Genomic DNA, 17,504 nt, shown 5'->3' with positions numbered 1-17,504 from the left:
TCTTTGCTGAGCTCGAGTAGGGCAGGAAAAAGCAATTCCCAGTCTCTCTTGCCCATACTGGCTCCATGTTCAAAATGATGGCTATGATCTCTATTAAGGGGGTATCGTGGATGCTCTTCCATGGGGGTGGTGCCTTTAAGAGTGGGGATGATGTTCTTGGGGGGATTGGGTGAGATGGCATACTCCTCTGGGGTTGAGAGAGTATCACTGGAAAGGATGCACTCTTATTTATTTATTTAAATTGATATACTGCCTTAGCTAATTGGCAGAACATAGAGGCTTACATATTAGATACAATATCGGAGAAAAAGGAAAGGAACATTCACCCAAGATTGAGTTATATAGGAAACATTAAGAAAGGAAGGTCTAGAAGACTCTGAGAGACTTTTTCTATAGGATGTTTAAGTTGGAGGCAGAAAAATGACCGTTTTCAAATGGGACATCCAAATAATTTTTTTTAAAAAATCCCCTACTTGTATGTCTTGACCGCCAAAACGTCAGGATGTCTAACTTTATTTGCCATTTCAACCCAAAAAAGGTCCAAGGTAGAAAAGTCCAAATCTAGACCATTTGGATGTGGAGGGGCCAGCATTGTAATGGACTGGCCACATAGACACCCCAATAGAGCACTGCTGTGAATTTCACATAAAGGGTGCCATATATACATCTCATCATAACCCTCTTATAATGTAATTTGTGGTCCAAAATTCCCCCCAAACCTACTATACCGACCTGTCTCCCACCCTAATAGCCCTTATGGCTGCAGGTAGCACTTATATGGCAGTATAGTAGGATTTTGGTGGGTTTTGGTGGACTCACCCTCCCCAAAATATGAATAAAACAGTACATACCTGTCTCTAGAAAGGTTAGTAAAACATCACACAGGTGTCTTAAGTAGCCTGATGAATGGGCTATGAGCCATAGAGAGGAGTTTCCACGCCCATGTAACCACTACATTTATGGTGGAAAGTGGCACCCTTTATGTGAGGTTCACAGCAGTGCCATCTAAGATGCCCCACTGCTCTATTGGAATGGCTATGTGACCAGTCCATTACAATACTGGCCCTTCCCATGTTCAAATTGTCTAGATTTGCACATTTTCAACTTGGATGTTTCTGCGGCTTCACACTTTCCACCATTTCCCCCCTTAACCATTTATTTTTCCAGTCTGAAGAGAGACAACCTCTTTAGTGTTTCCTCAGACAAACTGAGGTAGCACCATGGAACAATACAGGCGCATTATAACATTATTAGTCTTGTTTATCATCTTTATAATAATTCCTAGCATTTTGTTTTCTTTTTTATCCTCTGCCACATATTGTGCAGAAAGTTTCAGCATATTGTCTACAAAGACAACAAGATCTTTTTCTTGGGTGCTGACCCTTAGCATCTGGTAACTATAATTTGGATTATTCTTCCCAATATGCATCACTTTGCATTTGTCTACATTAACCTAGTCCCCCCCCCCCTTTTTACTAAACACAATAACGGTTATTAGCACAGGGAGCTGTGTTGAATGATCCGCGTTGCTCCTGATGCTCATAGGAACTCTATGTTCGTTGGACGCAGCGCTAAGCATTCAGCGTGGCTCCCTGCGCTAATAACCGCTATAACGGCTTAGTAAAAGGGGTGGGGGATAAATTTCATCTGCTATTTGGACAGCTGGTCTTCCAATATCCTAAGATCTGCCTGCAATTTTTTACAGTCTGCATGTGTTTTAACAACTTTGAATAGTTTAGTGTCATCTGCAAATTTTATCACCTCACTCGTCATTCCAATTTCCAGATCATTTATAAATAAGTTAAATAGCACCGGTCCTAGTACAGATCCTGTGGGCCCAAGACAGGCTTCAGGGGCCTCAGTGGGGCCTCTAGGTCCTTCTTATCCCACACCTATCTCCATCACTAACTAACACCCAAATATTTGTTATTCATTCATACGTTGATGGGGGCCAGATGGTGTACATCTGAGGGTGCTGAAAGAACTTAAGAAAGTTCTAGTGGCTCCACTGACTGACCTTTTCAATGCTTCTCTAGAGTCGGGAGTGGCATCAGAGAAGGGCGGATGTAGTTCCTCTACACAAAAGTGGAACTAAGGAAGAAGTAGGGAATTACAGGCCAGTAAGTTTGACTTCTGTGGTAAGCAAATTAAAAGAAATGCTTTTAAAACAGAGAATAGAAAAGTTTCTGGAATCCAGTGGATTACAGGATCCGAAGCAGCATAGATTCACTAGAGGTAGGTCTTGTCAGACAAATCTGATCAATTTCTTTGACTGGGTGACCAGAGAATTGGATAGAGGGCATGCACTAGATGTGGTGTATTTAGATTTTAGCAAAGCCTTTGACAGTGTTTCACATAGACATCTAATAAATAAACTGAGTACCCTCGCGACGGGCTCCAAAGTGACGGGCTGAGTAAAAAGCTGGTTGAGTGGAAAGTGACAGAGGATAGTGGTCAATGGAGATTGCCCTGAGGAAAGGAATGTAACCAATGGTGTGCCACAGGGTTCTATTCTTGGGCCTTTTTAATATTTTTATAAACTATATTGCTGAAGGGCTTTCAGGTAAGATTTGCCTCTTTGTGGATGATACTAAAATCTGCAATAGAATAGACACCCCAGATGCTGTGAATAACTTGAAGAAAAACATAGTGAAGCTTGAAGAATGGTCTGAAATTTGGCAGCTAAAATTTAATGCTAAGAAATGCAAGGTCATGCATTTGGGCTGCAAAAACAAGAGGGAATTGTACAGTTTAGGAGTGAAGAACATATTTGCACAACAGAAGAGTAGGACTTGGGTGTGATTGTATGTGATGATCTAAAGATGGCCAAACAGATTGAAAAGGTGATGGCGAAAGCTAGAAGGATGCTAGAGAGCATAGGGAGAGGTATGGCCAGTTGGAAAAAGGAGGTATTGATGCCCCTATATAAGACTCTGGTAAAATCTCATTTAGAATATTGTGTGCAATTCTGGAGACCGCACCTTCCAAAAGATATAAAAAGGATGGAGTTTGTCCAGAGGAAGGCTACTAAAATGGTGCATAGTCTTCTGGGGACAGACTTAAAGATCTCAATATGTATACTTTAGAGGAAAGGCAGGAGAGGGGAGATATGATAGAGACGTTTAAATACCTGCATGGCGTAAATGCACATGAGTCGAGTCTCATTTGAAAGGAAGCTCTGAAATGAGAGGGCATAGGATGAAAGTAAGAGGTGATAGGCTCCGGAGTAATCTAAGGAAATACTTTTTTTACAGAAAGGGTGGTAGATGCATGGAACAGTTTTCCAGAAGAGGTAGTGGAGACAAAAACTGTATCTGAATTCAAGAAAGTGTGGGATAGGCACGTGGGATCTCTTAGAGCACAGGTGTCAAAGTCGGTCCTCGAGGGCCAGAATCCAGTCGGGTTTTCAGGATTTCCCCAATGAATCTGCATGAGATCTATTTGCATGCACTGCTTTCAATGCATATTCATTGGGGAAATCCAGAAAACCCGACTGGATTCCGGCCCTCGAGGAGGGACTTTGACACCCCTGTCTTAGAGAGAGGAAGAGATAATGGTTCAACTTTATTCCATTTTTCTGTTTCCTTCTCAGATCTATCTACTTTTCCATGTCTTCCCTTCCCATCTATCCATGTGCACTGTCTTCTCCCTCTCTCTCACCGGATCCTGGGGTCGGGGGATAGCATTGGGAGGGTAAGAGAGATGCTAGACTGCAAGGATGGGGAGAAAAGGGAAGGAAAGATGCCAGACTTGCAGGGAAGAGAGTGGAAGGGGCAGATAAAGATGCCAGGCCACGTGCGAAATGGAAAGCGAGAGATGTCAGACCACTGGATGGGGAGGGGGGGAAGAAGAGAGAGATATCAGACCAGAGAAATGAAGGAGGAAGGAGGGATTCCAGACTAAGGGGGGGTGGGGTGGGGGAAGACAGAGAGATGCCAGACCACAAAGGGGGGAAGAGGGAAAGGAAAAAGGTGATAGAGATGCCAGATTGTGGGAAGGAGAGGATAAAGATCGCAGACTATAGGAGGGGGAAAGTGGGAAAACAGATGTTAGACCATTGGAGAGGGAACGAGAGGGAGTAGATGGTACACAAGGATAGAGGGGAAGGGGAGAGAGAGGGAAGACATGGTGCACAGGGATATGAGGGTTGAGTAAGGGAAGAGAGATGGAAGAAATGTTTATGGATAAATGGGAATAAGGGAGAAAAAAGAGGGAGGAGATGGCACACATGGATGTTGGGGAAGGGAAAAGAGAGGTAGGAGATAGTGCGCATGGTTAGATGGGAAGAGAAGACGTGGAAAAGTAGATTGATCTGAGGAGGAAGCAGAAAAATGGAAGAAAGCTGAATATTAAAAGGTAATGCCAAAGATGGATGTAGAATAACAAAAAATCATTCCATCAATTCATTCTACATTCATCATATAAATATTTAATTATCATTCGAAGGTCAAAAAATATATGTTCAAAGACAGAGGCAAAAACAAGGGGCGAACCCCAAGAATGTCACCTCACCACCCAATCATTGCATAAAATTCAGTAAACCTAAAAATTACTTTCTTCACGGCCAACAAGTGATCAAAATAGTTGATAAGCCACTATAAATTCATTGATGAGAGACTTATCAACTATTTTGACCACTTGTTGGCCGTGAAGAAAGTAATTTTTAGATTTACTGAATTATATGCAATGATTGGGTGGTGAGGTGACATTCTTGGGGTTTGCCCCTTGTTTTTGCCTCTGTGTCTCTGAGCATATATTTTTTGACCTTTGAATGATAATTAAATATTTAAATAAAGAATGTGGAATGAATTGATGGAGTGATTTTTTTTTAATTATTTTGGATATATTTGCTTTAATTACTCCAATAGAAAGAGTACCAAAAATTTTTATGGTTCCCCATATTTTTGTAAAGATGGATGAAGGGCAGAAAGAGACGTAGAGAAAAAAGCATCAGGGAGCACCTAGCTTGCCCTCCGCGTGTGTGGGTCGCCGGACTAGATGGACCTAGGGTCTGATCCGGTGAAGGCGTTTCTTATGTTCTTATTTTGGGATTCAAGCGCAAGTTGGATGCATACCTTCTTGCAAATCACATTGAGGGATACAGGTAATCAAGGTCTCCATCAGGGAGCACCTAGCTTGGTCTCCGCGTGTGCGGGTCGCCGGACTAGATGGACCTAGGGTCTGATCCGGTGAAGGCGTTTCTTATGTTCTTATGGATAAGAAGGCCTTGGAAACAAGAGTTAAAAGCACAGACAGAAGGAAGTTCAACCAGAGACTGGGAAAAGATGAGTAGACAAAGAAAATCACCAGACAACAAAGGTAGGAAAAATGATTTTATTTTCAATTATGTAACTGAAATGTGTCCGTTTTCAGAATTTACATCTACTGTATATATTTTGCACTGTTCAGGCAGAAATGTATTTCTGTTTCTCTGGTGTTATACCCAATGCAGAGTCTGTCATCTTAGAATTTCATTTGTGTATAGTATATTAGGACTTTTAGTTTGTGGTCCTATATTTGTGGGTTTAGCTGTGTTCTGCACGTGTGACCAAGGCCAGGTGTTCTGGTAGGAATGGATGTTGTGAAGCATTATTGGAGCCAGGGTCCCAAGTAGGAAGAAATCTGTCAACAGTTTCTCCAGATTTTGGAAGGCCTCAAGCTCATGGCAGCATCTGGAGGGCCTCTGTGCTAGAGAGCTGCACGGAAACAGGGACGATGGGGATCCAGCGGGTTCCCTCTTCGGGTCGCAGAGATCCTGTGGGGATGCTCCCTCGGGTTTCGGGGATCCTGTGGGGATGCCCCTTGTGGTCTTGAGGATCCCACGGGGTTGGATGCAACTCGAGTAGTGAGGCTCGTCTTCTTTTCCTACCTGCCCTGCAGCAGAACACATAGACAACCGGAAGTCTTCCACAATGTCAGCGCTGACGTTGGAGGGAGGGCTTTGCGTCAGCTACGTGCAGCATGTAAGGCAACGAGCCCTGCATGCTGCACGTAACTGATGCAAAGCCTTCCATCTGACATCAGTTCTGACAATGGGGGAAGACTTCTGGTAGGCTTTGTGTGCTGCTGCAGGGCAGGTAGGAAAAGAAGATGAGCCTCGCTGCTCGAGCTACCTCTCAGAGCTCCATTTGGATGATAAAGAGAAAGTTGCTGATAAGGTAATTTGCTGGAAGATAAGGGCTGGACACGAACGTGGGAGGCAAATGCAGGACACAGAAGGGGGTTGAACGTGAGAGGCAAATGCAGGACAGAAGGGGATCGAACATAGGAGGCAAACGCGGGACACAAAAGGGGGGCAAGGAATGCGTTTTTGGACACAAGGAATGAACTTGGGAGAGAGGATGGAGGAAGGGAGGGAAAGAGATACTGAAGTGGGGGAGGGACTGGAAAGGGAGAATTGGGTGTGGGTGTGTCAGCGAGAGGGAAAAAGAGATGTTCGTGTACACGGGGAATGGAAGAAAGGATAATTTTTGGTCATAGGGAGGGAGTGAGGTACAGATGATAGGGAAGAGAAAGATGAGAGGGAGAAATGTTGTGGTGGAAAGGGAACAGTGGGACAGAATGAAATGGATGCAAGAGGGAGGAATGTTGGACATAGTGGTGAAGGGAATGGAGGGAGAGATGTGGCATGGTGCTGGAGAGGGGTGATAGAAGGAGAAATGTTGGGCATGGGGCTGGTGGGCAGGGGCGAAAGATGCTGCACATGGTCCTGAGGGATGAGAGAGGGATAAATGCTGGACCATGGAAAGAGGAACCAATGGACAGCAACAGAAGAATTTACAGAAGATGGGAAAGCCGAAAAAAGAAACTGGGACCAACTTTATGGAAAAATAAGTCTTCAGACAACAAAGGTAAAAAACGGAATTTATTGACTAAAAAATGTTAGCTTTGGGAAATGTATATAGCAGATGTCTTTGTATTGTGTTCAAAAGAAAAGGAAATGCATTTCTGGTTTTATTTCTACAGTGTTGAAATACTTGCTGACCCTTGCTGTGACTGGTGAGGATCCCCAAGCACCGCCAGCAGAGGACCTCCTCTAGAGATGGCCAGAACTCCCCTCCACCAAGCACAGCAGTCGCTGGCAGCATCCATGAGCCATTGAGGTGCCAGCATCTGTGACTCAGGGACACTACTGCTGCCTGCCAAGCTTGGCAAAAGGGACCCCTGGCCAACTGCAAAGGAAGTCCTCAGCTGATAGCTTAGGGTTTCTAATTAGCTGAGTATTTATATTTTATATTTACATTAGAGGCTCTGGTAGAAACCCATTTACAAAGTATGTATTCTTCCCAATTAATATTTCCAAATTAATAAAGTGTCTTTTCTTATTTGTAAATGGGTCTCTACCAGAGCCTTTAATTCAGTAGCATAATTAAATGAAATAACTATTTCTGAAGTTTATAGGGCCGAGCGGGGATGTAGGAGATTCTCAAGGGGACGGGTGGGGACGGAGGGATTCCTCATGGGGATGGGTGGGATTTTGGCGGGGACAGGTGAGATTTCTGTTCCAACACAACTCTACTCTGTGAATGTGCAGATGTCGACGTGATAACATTACACGCATGTGCACATGAGTGTGATATCATTGTGTCAATGTCCGAGCAAGCACAGATGCCCTCTAGATGTGGTTCAGAGCTTGAGGAAGGAAACCTGAGGTTTGTGTAGGGGTGGAGCTGGGGACAGAATGGGGTGGAGCTAGGAAAGGAACAGTGCATGGCCACATGTCCTCCTTTTTAAAAGATGAAATCTGGTAACCTTAGGAAGGCCATAAATAAGGTGTTATATTGCTTATATTGCTACACAACAAAAGAAAAAAGAAGACCCAAAAATCCACAGAAGAATCAATCCAACAATAAAAAAACAAAAACCTGTGAATGCTGATGTTTTGAAAATGATTTATTATACGTCCTTTCACAATAAAACCATAACAACACAAAAATACATATGAAAAAGTCCAACCAGACCCTACACGCCTTCCTCAGGGGTCCAATTAATATCAAATGCACAAATAGAGAAATGGACGAAAAACAGTGTACTTGTCTTTAAGCATGTAGTAGGAACTGACTGGAGACAAGCACAAATGGCACAAAAAAATCGCCAGTGGCGTACCAAGGGGGGGAGGGGGAAGACCGCTCCTGGTGCACGCCCTAGGGGGGTGCATAGCGATCTGGGTCCGGAACGTCCTGCCCTACTGTTGAAAAAGACCTACACCTCAGCGCAGCTGCCGGTGCATCCCCTCCGATGTACTTGTTCTAGAGCAGAGTCGGCAGCCGCACTGAGGTGCAGGCAGGTCCCGCGATGAGTACGTCTGATGGCTCTGCTCCGGAAGTAAGTTACGTCAGAGGGGGTGGACCCGGCAGAAGCAGGGAGTTGCGGCAAAGTCCCGCGATGACTGTGTCTGCCGGGAAAACCACCTCCAACGAAACTTACTTCTTCCAGAGCAGAGCCATCAGACGTACTCATTGCGAGACTTTCCTGTACCTCAGTGCAGCTGCCGACTCTGCTCCAGAGCAAATACATCAGAGTAGGGTAGACCGGCATCCGGCAGCTACAGTCATCGTGGGACCTTGCTGCATGAAGGGAAAGAAGGGAACAGGACTTCTAGTATGGAAAAGTGGTGGAGGAAGAGAAAGGGGGTATGGTGGTATGGAAGGATGGTACTGATGAAATTAGTGTGCAAGGAAAGGGAAGAGAGGCATAAGGGGAAAGGATATTGGATGGAATTGGATTGGAGGGAAAGAAAGGGGGTAGATGCTAATTGAAGAGGGGTGGATGGAAAGAGAAAGGGCAGGTATTGGATGGTAGTGGGGAGGGTAGAGGAGGAACCTATGCTGAATGGAAATGCAGATGGGAGAGATAAGGGAGCAAATGCAGGAAGGAAATGGGAGGAGAGAAAGAGGGGAGCAAATGCTGGATGGAAGTGGACAGAGAGAGGAGAAGGTACTAGATGGAAGGGGTAGAGAAAGAGGGTACATGATGGAAGGAGGGGATAAATAAAAAGAGGGCACATGATGGGGGAAAAGGATTGAGTTAGTGAAATACTGGAGGGGGTGAGGGAAAGAGGTAGCCAGCTGTAGGTAGATAGTAAAAAAGGAAATTGATGAGAGGGTAGTAAGAACGTAATCTAGACAGATGCAGAAAATAAATTGAAAAGGAAAATGAGGGAAAAAAGGGAAAGGGATTGCAGAGGAGAGCTTTGGGAGAGGGAAGGAGAGGAGAGAGATGCCAGACCAATGAGGGTAAAAGGAGAGATGGAAGGGGGAGGCATACAGTTTTTGGAATGGGCATAGAAGGAGAGAAGATGCCATATAGGGGCAGAGAGACGGCAGACAGTGGATGGAAGGAAGAGAGGAACAAGAAGGTGAGGAAAGCAGAAACCAGAGAAGACAAAGGTAGAACAAAAATTTTCTATTTATTTATTTATTGCTTTAGGAGACGTGTCACTGTTTCTGTGGTGTTGCATTGTATGCAGAGTCCAGCTTCTTGGTGGTTCAATTTAACCTTTGTCAAGTTTCAAGTTTAATAATGATTTGATTTATCGCTTAATCCAAATTCTAAGCGATTAACATATTGATAAAATTACAATGTAAGGGGAATAATACAATAAATAAGACTGACAAAATTATTAACAAATTTGATAAGACAAGAAACATAAGGGAGGAGATGGGAAAGAATTACAATATATTTAAAAGATAAAGAGACAAATAAGGAGGGCACATAAGGAAAGGGGGAAAGAAAAAAAAATATATAAAAAATATAACCCCCCTTTTTTTTTCTTCTTCTTTTTCTTTTAAATTTAAATTTACTTCAATAAAAGTTTGGAAAGAAAAAATGATATCGATTCAAAGACAAAATGATTAATTTATAAAGGCATCTTTAAAGAGAAAACTCTTCAGTTTACCTTTAAATTTTTCTATATTGGTTTCTTCCCTTAAATAATTAGGGAGAGAATTCCAGGTTTGGGGAGCTGTAACTGAAAAAATTAACTGTCGTCGGGTATTTATAATTTTAAGGGAAGGAATCGTTAGTAGATGTTGTTCAGCGGATCTTAATGTTCTATTGGCGGTGTATGGGATCAATAACTTGTAAATAAAAGCTGGGGTTTTATTTCTATTTTATTCCCCCTTTTACAAAACTGTGGAGCATATTTTAGCACCAGCTGTGATGGTAGCAGCTCTTATGCTCAGAATTCTACCACCATGGCTAAAAACCACACTACAGTTTTGTAAAAGAGGGAGGGGTTAGTTTGTGATTACATATTCCATACTAGGAAAAGGTGTTTTCTGTGTTTGAAAGATATGGTTTTCTGTTAGGATTGACTGCAGGATTGATCTGTACTAGTCTGGCTTGTTTAGTTTTACTATGGGTGTATTGATGTACTGCTCACTGTAGTATGTAAGATGCTGCCTTTTCCTAGGTATACTTTTGTGTGACATTTGGATTGTTACTAAAAATCATGGTTTTCATACAGATGGGGTTGTGTGTGTCAAAAAATGATGGGCCCCGGGTGCCACATATGCTAGGTACACCACTGAAAATTGCTTATATTGCTAGCCATCTTTGGAGGAGGTTCTCTGCTGGCAGTACTTAGAGATCCCGACCAGCCACAGCACTAGAGAAATAAAACCAGAAATGCATTTCCTTTTCTTTTGAACACAATACAAAGACATCTGCTATACATTTCCCAAAGCTAACATATTCCGGTCAATAAATTCCTTTTTTAACTTTGTTGTCTGGAGATTTATTTTTTCCATTAAGTTGGTACCAGCTTCTCTTTTTTCCGCTTTCCTATCTTCGGCAAATTCTTCTGTTGTTACATAAGAACATAACATAAGAATTGCCAAGTCCGGATCAGACCCTAGGTCCATCAAGTCCGGCGATCCGCACACGCGGAGGCCCCGCCAGGTGTACCCTGGCATAGATTTAGTCTCATAGGGAGATATGCATCTATTTTACCCTTACCCATATCACTCTATGCCACTCATATGGAGATGTGTATCTAGTTTACCCTTAAATCCTAGAATGGTGGATTCCGCAACCACCTCCTCCAGTAGACCATTCCAGGCGTCCACCGCCCGCTGTGTGAAACTGTCCATTGGTTCCTCTTACCATGGTCCCACATTTCTCCCTCTCTCTTCACTTTCTCCCATTGAACAGCATCCTCACTCCCTTCTGTCCTGGATAAATCTCCCTCTTTTTCCCTTCCCCACTCCTGAACAGCATTTCTTCCTCTTTCTTCTACCCCCAGGTACAACAAGTCTCCCTCTCTCTCTCTCACTGTTCACCATCTCTTTATCTCTCATTCACTCCCTTGCTGCAAAGGGAATGGGGAAAGAGAGAGAGAAAAGAATCCAGGGTTCATCTCTCCCACCCCCTCTACTGCCACATCCAACATTTCTCCCTCTCTCATCCGCTGGATCATGTGCAGCATTTTTCACCCTTGCCTATCAGCCCCACGCCCAACATTTCTCTTTTTGTCACCTCTTCTCAGCACCATGCCACATCTCTCCCTCCTTTCCCTCCACCACTATGTCCAACATTCCTCCTTCTTACATCCCTTTTAATCTGTCCCACTGTTCCCTCTCCATCATATCCAACATTTCTCCCTCTCATCTTTCTCTTCTCCATGCATCTGTACCTCACTTCTCTCCCTCCCTATGCCCAAAAATTCTCCTCTTTCTTCCATTCCGCGTGTGCATCATCTCTCTTTCACACTAATTCACACACTCATGCCCAACAATTCTCCCTTTCTATTTCTACCACCACCTCAGCATCTTTCCCTTCCTTCTCCCATCCTATGTTCTAAGTTCATGCCCCCTTCTTCTCTCCCTTTTCTGTCTAAAGTTCATGCCCCCTTCTTCTCTCCCTTCTCTATCTAAAGTTCATGCCCCTCCCTTCCTTCTGTGTTCCAATTTCTGCCCCATCCCTCCTTCCAGCTTTTGTCTAAAGTTTTTGCCCCTCCCATGTCCCAATGTGCACCCTCCTCTATCCCAAGTTTGTGCCCTCTCTCTCTCCCTTCCTTGGTCCAATGTGCGCACACATTTTGTGGCCCAACTACTTTGGTGCCCCCCTCCCTTAAGACTATACTGGAGCTATCCAGGTCAGCTGCCTCCTTCCTGCCTTCCAGCCGCACTTCTTTGCAGGGCCATGGGCCCTGCATGCTGCATGTAATTGACCTGGAAGCCTTCTCTCTGATATTAGCTTTGACATCAGAGGGAAGGCTTCCAGGTCAGCTACTGATGGAGTGCTTGGGGCGCTTCACTCTGCTTGGTGGAGGGGCAAATGTGACTGGAGGGCAGGAAAAGGAAGCACACAGATATTGGAGCCCCTGGAGGCGCCTCCAACCCCGTAGGTTCCCCGTGACCTGTGTGGGGGAAACCCTGTGAGATCCCTATGGTTTCTGCGGGATTCCTGTCATCCCCATTCCCGTGCAGCTCTCTAGGTGGGATATGGTGGGGCTAGGGTGGGGCCAAGTGTCCTCTTTTCTTACTTACATAATATGTGAAATCTTCTCCAGGAAAGGAATGGAAAACAAAGATGAAAATGTTACAATGCCCTTGTATTGCTCTATGGTACGGCCACTGTGTGCAGTTCTGGTCGCCTTATCTCAAAAAAGAAATACAGTGCTCCCCTGGTCATTCACGGTCGGCGATTCACAGTCCCGGTTCTTCACGGTATTTTCCGACTGCGAATGACCAGTCAGGAGAGAGCAGCCAGAGCACTTCAACCACTGGATTTCAGGCTGAAGAGGGCTCTGGTGTAATCAGCTAGAGAAGCTTGTTCACCTCCCTGCCCAAACCTCAGTAGCGTCCTTTCCATCATACCGGTACAGGCTTTCCTGCCTTGTGCACACACAGCTGGTCCGAGATTCCTCGCCGGAGTGCGTGCCTCCTGTGAGGTGCCCGAATCGCGTGCTTTTCTGTTCAGCATTCAGGCTTGCTGATGGGCCGAGCAGTGGATGCCGCTGCTATGTCGCTGCCTATCCCTGCGTCTGCCAGGCTCATGAAACTGAAGGTCACAGCACCAGTGGTTTGGGGCAGGTCACTATTTGCTTGCCGAAGGGCACTCGGAGTGCAGGGGGGCAAAAGGGGATCCCAGCCTTGCCGGCGGCAGCGGCCTGGCTCTGCTCCTTGCCGGTGTGGCATTAACGCAGCGCTGTTTTCTATGACGACTGATCCGAAAAATATGATGGATTATCTATGGACACGTTATAAAGAGACAAAGAAAGTGACTGACGGTGAGAGACTTGCTTAAGACATACTGTGTAGACCAGTTTAATGCAGAGGGTACCGGCATTGTTCTTACGTGTTTGGAACTGAACATGTTCAGACTTACTTAAGATACTTTTATATAATAGGGCCTCAGTTCTGCAGAATTCCTGCACTGTAAACAGCTGATGTGGCTGCTCCGGCTGCTCTCTCCTTCCTCTCCGGCTGCCCTCTCCTGTCGCCCCCACTAAAAACCAGATTTGAGGTTTTTCAAGAATCATGGGGGTTCCTAGAACGGAATCTCTGCAAATATCGGGGAAGTACTGTAGTGGAATTAGAAAAGGTACAGAGAAGGGCAACAAAAATGATAAAAGGAATGGGACGACTTTTTTGTGAGGAAAGGCTATAGCGGCTAGGTCTCTTTAGCTTGGAGAAAGAGACTGCTCGGGGGGATATGATAGAGGTGTATAAAATAATGAGTGGAGTGGAAAGGGTAAATGTGAATTGCCTGCTCACTCTTTCCAAAAATACCAGGCCTAGGGGGCATGCAATGAAGCTACTAAGTAGTAGATTTAAAACAAACTGGAGAAAATATTTTTTCACACAACGTATAATTAAACTCTGGAATTCATTGGTAGATAATGTGGTGAAATCAGTTAGCTTAGTGGGGTTTAAAAAAGGTTTGGATAATTTCCTAAAAGAGAAGTTCATGTACCATTATTAAGATGGCTTGGGGGAAATTCTCTGCTTATTTCTAGGATAAGCAGCAGCACAAAATCTGTTTTATTACTTGGGATCCAGCTAGGTACTTGGGACCTGGGTTGGCCACTGTTGGAAACAGGATACTGGGGTTGATGGACCTTCGGTCTGTCCCAGTATGGTAATTTTTATGCTCTTAAATTTGAGAGACTCCACATAGCCTCTCTTAGAAGTGAGGCCCATTTCTGTCATAGTATGTGTAAAATTTACCATTTGGAGAAATTGCACCTGAGCGATACCATGCCCCTCTTCCTCTGCCTTCTCCTTGCCCTGTCCCCACCACCGCCCTCCATCTCCAGCCCTCTTCACCCACTGATCTCTCTTCACAGGACAGGAGTGAGTCCCAGTCTGCCAATTGCAAATGGGCCAGCATCATAGTTAATTTCTGAGTTCAGTAGTGAACAAAGGGCTGAAGAGATTGTATGAAGGACAAAGAAAAATTATTATACATTTCTTTTTTATTTTTGGTGGTCAGCCTAATCTTTAATGGAAATAAACACAATTTAGGTTTTAAAAAAAATTCATTATAAAAATAAATTGAAATAAAAGAAGTTCTGCTTTCAGTTCTTTTTCCTCCATGGAAACCCATCCCTACTTTGCCAAAGTTGGTAGCTTGGAGGGTAAAAGGGGATTGGACTTGATATACTCATTTTCTGTGTGGTTACACAATCAAAGCAGTTTACATATTTTAGACAGGTAATTATTTTGTACCTGGATGGGCAGATTGCATGGGCTATTTGACCTTTATCTGTCATCATGTTTCTATGACTTGCCCTTTCACAAAGAACATCAGTGGAAATTGAACTTACAACTTGAGGGTATTGAGGAGCTGCTCTAACCACTAGACACAGGACAACATTGTTAGAGTGTGAAAAAAGTTCATATCAGCAGATTACATAGCTGATTACCCAACTGTAGTTGTGGGGTAGCGATATAAAGAAAGGGAGAAAGTCACACCACTTTTTAATTTCTATTATTGTAAACCGACCAGATACTTGTGATGGTCGGTATATCAAACTACAAATAAACTTGAAACTTGAATGAAGAAAGAGGTACATAGAGAAAAAGGAAATATGAGAGAGAAACAGAAATCAGAATTGAAACAGGGAAAGAAGAAAGGGAAAGAGAGCAGACTGGATAAAGAAAAATAAAATAGCAATTGAAAAAGGAAAGGAAAAGTGAGCATGAAAAGAAGAAAAGAGAAAGGAGAAAATGACATGGTTTTCAGCTTTTTTCATTTTGATTTGTTAATCTAAATAGCAAAATTAATGAAATAAGGAAATCAAACCCCAAAAATAACAATACCAAAAAGGCTGTGCACACCCCTACACAAAATCTTTCAGGATCATGAGATAAGTGCCTGATTTCTTTCAGTTATTAAAAATAGCACATTTCTGCTTCTGTAACTCCGCTATTGTGATACTTACCGTACTGACTACTGGACTTCAGTACCTACTTTACATCACTCACAAAAGAAAGAAATAGTCTATCCATCATATACCCCCCTTCCCAGCAATAGGATCTCTAAAATTATATAACTGATTTCTGAACTAAAATATAGAACAGTTAGGAACTAATACTCGGTAAGAAAGGAGTTACTGTACCTGCTTTCTCTGAGAGACAGAATCCAAATGCAGGAACAGGATGAGAGTGCCAGATACAGTATGTCATCGTACTGAAGAGGTTCTTCTTTTATAGAGTCAGTTTCTTCACAGCAGGAAGTTCTGCTCTTGGTTACTCATTTCCTTTTCAAGTCCCAAGATCCAGTATTTTCATACTGCATTGTCATTGCCAACTTTCCCGCTTGAAAGGGGGTAGTATTAATGGATGATTGTGTAGTGGTATTATTATGCACAAACTCTGCCCAAAGAAGAAAGTCTGTCCAGTGTTCTGAAATTATTCCAGATTTGACCATTTGACTGAGGATGGTACAATAAAAATGACAGGTTTACCCTTAATTGTTTGCAAAATGATCTCCAGAACCAGGAGATGGATTGAGTCCCCTCATCAGAGATGATGTCTTCCAGGAAGAGAGTGATTAACTTGGGTGATGGTTGGGTAGAGATATACTCTATGGACCATTATGTTGAATCAATCAACTACCACTCAGAAAACTGTCATGTTACCCCTTAATGTTGTCTTTCTCTGAAACCATTGTTGCTCTTCTCCTTTTCCTCTTGTTTCTGTGTGTTGGTCTTCAGAATTTGTCCTTGTCAGTAGAATTATGAATTTTTGTTATCCTTATTTTTATCATATGTAATTTGTTTTGAAATTTTATTATAAGCGTTAATATCAAATTTTAATAAACTTGAAATCTAAAATATAGACCATGGAGATGTGAGACCCAGGTACAAAGGCTCAGGAGGGGCTGAAGTAATCCAGGTGTTTGGGAATAAGAAGTCATCGTTTGAGCACAAATTGCACAAAACAACATATAATCCTTAACATCTTTTATCACAGATGGCCACCAGAGTGAGCAGTGTAACTAATGTAGCAAAAAAGTGCCAGTACTCAAATGCCAGGTCATCTTTCAGGGGTGGGGTGATCACTGAGGGATCCACCCCACCTCATAATAGTCAGGCTCCTTACAATTGATAAATCTGTGATAAGACCTAAATCCATTTGGGCTTCACCAGGTCCACTGGATCCTTTAGTTCAAATTATTAAATAGCTTGTATTGAAAAATTTTGGTGAATGTTAGAAAAATAATATTTTTTTTCTGATAATCTGATTACAGAAGGGAGGTTATAATTGAGGAATTAAAAGATCAGGAACACATTGTTACCAAGAAAGCAGATAATGGTGGGTGGATGAATATTTTTTTGTATGGTGAGTTTTAAGGGGGTAGTTCCATTGTTGGAGAATATGAAGCTTCAGACCTGGAGGTGCAGGTTTTATTTTGACTGATCGCGGCAAGCAGGGAGAAGGATCAGTACAGGAGAGGAGGAGAACTTGAGGAGGCAGGAGGCAGAGCATGGCACTAGCAGCGCCGAGAGCACGAGGGGACCTGCTGGAGTCGCGGCGTGAGTAGCTCCAACCACCCCACCGCGTAAGCAACCAGCGACCGGGCTCCTCCATTAAAGGAGGCAAGCCAACGGGCGCTGCAACTGGACTGATCGCGGCAAGCAGGGAGAAGGATCAGTACAGGAGAGGAGGAGGACTTGAGGAGGCAGGAGACAGAGCGTGGCGCTAGCAGTGCCGAGAGCACGAGGGGACCTGCTGGGGTCGTGGCGTGAGTAGCTCCGCCCACCCCACCGCGTAAGCAACCAGCGACCGGGCTCCTCCATTAAAGGAGGCAAGCCAACGGGCGCTGCAACTGGACTGATCGTGGCAAGCAGGGAGAAGGATCAGTACAGGAGAGGAGGAGGACTTGAGGAGGCAGGAGGCAGAGCGTGGCGCTAGCAGCGCCGAGAGCATGAGGGGACCTGCTGGGGTCGCGGTGTGAGTAGCTCCGCCCACCCCACCGCGTAAGCAACCAGCGACCGGGCTCCTCTATTAAAGGAGGCAAGCCAACGGGCGCTGCAACTGGACTGATCACGG

At 44.0% G+C, this 17,504-nt stretch overlaps 1 protein-coding gene across 1 annotated transcript in view; it reads right to left on the bottom strand.

The window, feature by feature from the left end:
• LOC117368858 (sialoadhesin-like) overlaps positions 1 to 15,662 on the bottom strand; it is a 31,885-nt gene extending 16,223 nt beyond the window's left edge. The window contains exon 1 of the mRNA XM_033962602.1: positions 15,569 to 15,662. The gene's annotated coding sequence lies outside the window, so the exon portion shown is untranslated. The remainder of the gene's footprint in view (positions 1 to 15,568) is intronic.
• Between the last annotated feature and the right edge of the window lie 1,842 nt (positions 15,663 to 17,504).

This window comes from Geotrypetes seraphini, chromosome 11 (assembly GCF_902459505.1).
Source record: "Geotrypetes seraphini chromosome 11, aGeoSer1.1, whole genome shotgun sequence".
NCBI lineage: Eukaryota > Metazoa > Chordata > Amphibia > Gymnophiona > Dermophiidae > Geotrypetes > Geotrypetes seraphini.
Note: the sequence above shows the minus strand (reverse complement) of the source record. Positions and strands in the feature narration are given on the sequence as shown.